Source organism: Diadema antillarum, unplaced genomic scaffold (genome assembly GCF_040938485.1).
Source record: "Diadema antillarum isolate AM-2024a unplaced genomic scaffold, OU_Dant_1.0 scf00000025, whole genome shotgun sequence".
Taxonomy (NCBI): domain Eukaryota; kingdom Metazoa; phylum Echinodermata; class Echinoidea; order Diadematoida; family Diadematidae; genus Diadema; species Diadema antillarum.
In genome coordinates this window covers 44,486-50,535 of record NW_027270914.1, presented here as the reverse complement: position 1 = coordinate 50,535, position 6,050 = coordinate 44,486, and positions in this window count along the sequence as shown.

Below are 6,050 nucleotides of genomic sequence, written 5' to 3'. Positions count from 1 at the left end.
ACGGAATCGGCGCAGTACTCTCACAAGTACAAGATGGCCAGGAACGTGTTGTAGCTTACTTCAGCCGAGCCTTGAATAAAGCAGAAAGGCAGTATTGTGTGACTAGGAAGGAGTTGTTGGCACTCGTTCAGGGAGTGAAACACTTTCACCCTTACATCTATGGAGCAGAATTCCTGATACGTACTGATCATGGGGCACTGCGGTGGTTGATGGGGTTTAAAAACCCGGAGGGGCAAGTAGCACGATGGCTTGAACTCCTCGGTACTTATAACTTTCGGATCCAGCATAGAGCAGGAAATTCGCATGGGAACGCTGATGGGCTTTCACGTAGACCATGCGTGGACTGTAAGCATTGTGAGCAGAAAGAGGCAAAGGGCTTTGCTTCGGATGATGAGCAGGAAGCTCATGGGACTAATGTCCGGGTTCACAGTGTGGGGATACAGTCGGGTCAGCCTGAGGACGCTCAGGACAGACCGGATAATTGCTCTGGTATAGGGAGCTGGAGAGTTGGGCATGTGGCCGATGCTCAACAAGAAGACAGGTGTCTTCGGAAGGTTATGGCTTGGAAACAGGCAGATTATCGACCACCGTGGGAAGAAGTGTCACTGGAAGGACCAGAACTCAAAGCATATTGGATGCAATGGGACAGGTTGCATCTGAGGAATGGTCTTCTCTACCGTAGATGGGAGAGTGAAGATGGCAGTCAAATAGTCTGGCAGCTTGTTGTACCTGAAAATCTAAAGGCAGAAGCATTAAAACAGCTCCACGATCACAGAATAACAGGTCATACTGGAATCACACGAACAGGGCAGAGAGTAAAAGAGAGATTCTACTGGTACGGTTACCGGAGAGATGTGGAGGAGTGGTGTAACTCATGCCAAATCTGCGGAGGAGCAAAGAAGGTATCTCAACGTAGACAAGCCAAAATGAGACAGTACAATGTCGGAAAGCCAATGGAGAGAATAGCTATCGACATCATGGGACCACTTCCTACGTCAAGGAACGGGAATAAATACATTATGGTAGTAGCTGACTACTTCACAAAGTGGACAGAAGCTTTCCCAATCCCCAATCAAACAGCAGAGACAGTAGCAAAAGTGCTGGTAGAAGAGTTCGTTTGTAGGTTTGGTATACCAGTGGAAATCCATACCGACCAGGGAAGAAATTTCGAGTCAAACCTCTTCAAAGAAGTTTGTCGACTACTGGATATAGACAAGACACGCACCACACCCTTTCACCCTCAATCGGATGGGATGGTCGAGCGATTTAACAGGACACTCCAGGCAATGCTCTCAAAAGTCGTAGCGCCTGACCAAAGAGACTGGGACGAATGGCTCCCATACGTGATGATGGCCTACCGGACATCAATTCATGACACTACTAAATTCTCACCATGTGAAATGATGCTGGGAAGAAGTGTGAAACTCCCAATTGATGTTCTACTACCCAATACAAGCACAGACACTAAAGAAGAAACCAACTATGCATACACGCTGGAAACGAAAATGAGGAAAGTACACGACCTGGCGAGAGAAAACATACGAGGGAGCAGCACTCGCCAGAAAGCAACGTACGACAGAAGAGCGGTATCCAATCCATTGAACAGGGGTGATGCAGTTTGGCTAATCAATACAGCAACAAAGAAGGGACTTTCCCCAAAATTGAGACAAAATTGGCTTGGTCCGTATAAAGTACTCGACAAGTTGAGCGATGTAACCTATCGGGTAAAGAAGGAACCAGCAGGGAAGCCAAAAATTGTACATCGAGACAGGCTGCGACTTTTCAGAGAAAGAATACCGGCAAAAGTGGCAAGAAAACAAACACCCGAGACACAGATTCCTACCAACGAAGACGAATATCGACTATTTCTCCGCCCGAGAAGGAAACCAAAGCGGTATGGGTCTGATGGAGTAGACTAATGTGCGAGTGGCAGTGATCGTCCTCCGTCGTTAATACGTAGTGGTATTGTGTCCAAATTCGGATGAGTAGTGGTAGTACCTTTCACTGTGTGTGGTTTAACATACAGACACTGGTCCACACTCATCCAACCTCAAATTGTATCCTGATTTATTTTGGCAAATTTTGGTTAGAATAAGAATGAACAGAAAAAGAGAGAAAAAAAATTACATTTTGGACTGATTTATATAACGAAGCTAGCCCCACGTCCTGGCTAGCTGCTGAGAACCAACGACACAAACCTGGGAAATGCAGCAGAGGATGATCAACGACACACACACTGGTTTTGTAGCTGAGGAAGATCAACGACACAAACTCCGGTGACTACCATGCCCCTTGAAGAAGAAGAATCCATGAAGAAATTTAGGATGTTAAATAATGCATGTAATGAGACATAGAAGAAATTGAAGCTCTCGAAGAAGATGAAGAATGGAAGAAGAGAAGAAGACGAAGAAAGTATAGACATAAGTCTAACTGTCGAATTGGATTGTTTTGAACCTGTAAGCCCGAATCATGGAGGTCCCAAATTATATTGTTTGGAAAAGTTTGATTTTGTTCCCGGTTTATATCAATGAGAAATTGGTAGAAGAAGCAAATTACAAGAAAACCCAACTATGTCCTAACATTTCGGCCTGGGAATGGGGAGAAATGCCCCACCAAAATTCAAACTCCATGATTCAGGATGTATATATGTACCCTTTGTAAATACATTTGCAAGTTTGTAATCTGCAAGCTCTGTTGACACCCAAAAGCTCATAGGGGAAGTACGAGATAATAGTGGGAATATAATTTGATATGTTTGATTTTTAATGCAGTTGATAATGAAGAGAGTAATGACAAAACACTCCACACCAACCTCCAGGAGTAGGTTTCATTTTAAGGAGGGGGTAGTGTGGCGAAAATGCGATAGAGCACCTTTAAAATATGCGGCTCATGCCCTTAATTTCTGAATATGTGTAAAAATCCCATAGAGTTTGCCCCCGTGCATTTCCAATGGAGAAATTGTATAGAAGGTTTTGGAACACCCTATAGTTTTGTGATACACCCTGTACAGAAACCAAGGTTAAAGGACAAGTTCACCTTCATAAACATAAGGATTGAGAGAATGTAGCAATATTAGTAGAACACATCATTGAAAGTTTGAGGAAAATCGGACAATCCGTTCAAAAGTTATGAATTTTTGAAGTTTTTGTGCAGTAACCGCTGGATGAGAAGACTACTGCAGTGTGTGAATAACTTAGATGTCACATGCGTACAACAATATAAGGAAAATATAAAGAGAATTTCACAAAATTTCATCTTATGAAAAAAGTTCACATTCCCCCGACTCGTTACCGACAAATGTTATGGGTAATATTATTCCCCCTGCCTTTAGAAAGAGCCAAGTCAAGTAAGTGCTCTTTTATCTTATGTGAAAAAAGTGAAAATATGTTGAATTTTCTTTATATTTTCGTTATACTGTTGTACGCATATGACTCACAAGCTGTAGTAGTCTCCTCATCCAGCGGTTCCAACACAAAAATTTTAAAAATTCATAACTTTTGCATCGATTGTCCAATTTTCCTCAAACTTTCACTGATGTGTTCTACTAACATTGTTGCATTCTCTCAATCCTTATGTTTATGAAGGTGAACTTGTCCTTTAATGATGTCCAAAGTAGGGAAAAAGGCCAGAAGCCCTAGGGAAAAAGGCCCAGATAATATTAAGCCATAAGCAGGGTTGTATAGTACTCCAATACATTTTGATACATGATGGGTTAATAAGACAGGATTGGTCACGTGACCCTGGCTCGAGAGGGTATAAATACCGCGAGCTCACTGCACAACTTTTCAGTTGGGTTGGGGGGTAAGTGCGGATCCACAGCACTGCCACTCTCTCTCTGTTTAGGAATAACTATAAAATTAATGGGGAACCACTAGGCCAGTGTAACAGAGCTTAGCAGAGAGAAAACCATCGGTTGTAACAGCAGGAACTACAATATAGCAATGCTGCACTGAACCGTATTTCGGACTGTCGTTTCAACACCAGCCTCCTTCTTGCAACTGGTAGTCTTTGGTACTAGACCCTGTGAATGGGTTGCTGTATGGTTGATTGGGAGAATGATATGCCTGGTTTCTAATGCGCCTAGTGAGTCCGAATGCACGTATATAGACGTGGTGTATGAGATAGGCTGCATATGAGAGCTATATGAATAAGGTGCTGATGTGCTGCTACACATAGTACACATTATACCTGTAGACACAAGAATTAAGGCTCTTGGACCGCTCCCCGGCTACGCTACATGAGAAAAGAGCCTCTGAAGTACAGGGTCTATAATCAAACAAGCGCTTTTCTTTACTAATCCGTGCTAGCTGTGCGAATTATAAGGGACAATTAAACACAGAATGTAAACCACCGGAGCGACAACAATGGAGATATTATCAGATTAAGCTAAAATTGAGAATGCTCTAGTAACACATTTTGTTCATAACTAATGCCAACTTTCAAAGCAGTAGTGTTATCCCTTCAAAAGTTATTGAACTTAAAATGAAGAGTGCAAACGATTTCAAGAAATGAAAAGGGGCCTCTAAGAGAAATACCTGATCATTGTACTCCCCCCCCCAAAAAAAAAGGTTGTAAAAAAACTGCTGAAAACACACTTTCCCATTCATGTTATGATCCCAAACTAAGAAAAATGTAGGAGAAGGATAACTCTTTAAAAAAAGAGAAACACTTAAGATCGTCTCGGTTGACCCATTTCACTTATTTTGAGTCCTCATCTAAAATCAAGGGGTTCGACTTTTTGTTTGTTTTATGATGCACGGTCACATATATGGCTGTTTGCTTACTTTTTATTTCTATAGGATCCCCATTTATAAATCAATGAAAATATACTGCCAATATACTCACCAAAAACGCGAGGCTAAAGCTAAGATCGAAAATAGTGTAGGTCTATTATATTTCATTATTTCACTTGCAACACATCACTTGAATGACATGAATATTTTTACCGTGGCTACTCAATCATCATAATAGTCGACCCATCAGTCATATATCTTTCCAGTACAAGTTTGCTAGGCATCAAAAGAGGGATAAAAAGTTAGATTCATTCATAGATATGATCAAATTGTATCATGTCTCACGATCACATACTGCTCAAAAAAGGGTTTACAAATTACAGTTCACTGCGCTGCACTGACAGTGTTACGTACCCGTACACAAATCGAGAATTCAACTGCATCATTCGGAGGTATGAATCACCAAACATTCCCACAATACAATACGCGAGTTCTTCATCCGGGAACTTTTCTCATCTACGCATGCGCAGCAATCACACGGGCATTTATTGCAATCGTCCGAAAGACTGTCGAGAAGTCCGGACTTCCCTCCAAGTATTGTGGAACAACATCATCGTAAGTAATGGAAACATTTTTCTCGTAAATGTAGTCTTTAAAAGTGTAGTCAATAGAATGGCACCGAAGCCTTAGTCCTGTAGTTCATAACTGTAAGTTAATTGTTTCTAGAAGGGAAGATTTAGTCAAACCTACAAACTACTAAGCCGAGTTATTGTTCGGATAACGGTGTGTTTTGGGCGGCTCGCCATTGACTTTACGTGTGTTGCGATTCGCCTGTTCCGTGTCATATCACACATCAGCAGAACATCACACGCTTGTATGGGGTAGGCCAATGCACGCGATACGTAGGCCTACGGTAGATTTCTATGGATGTCACGAGTCTATGGACTATCAATCAGTTACCTTGACGCACGAAAGTGACCAGAATTTACAGGTTTCCCAGGTTTGACTGGCAAGCTTTATTGTAAATCATCGACAATGGTGCAAACTTTTCCATCGTACTGTTGTCGAAAAGTTCGTATAATGACAGGAACTGTGTTGTTATCTATTGACTTTGCATGGTAAACATTCGTGTGTGCCGCGTTCGTGTTCGCTGTCCGTTGATGTTGTAAATCAAAAGTTCTTCTAATCAGTGGACAACGAGGCTTAAATAAAGACACCAGTCATATTCAGCAGTATAATGTACATTGCAGCAATGACTTGCCTTCGCCTAAAATGATGGCACACACACATATCAATAGATCTATATCATCCGTCAAT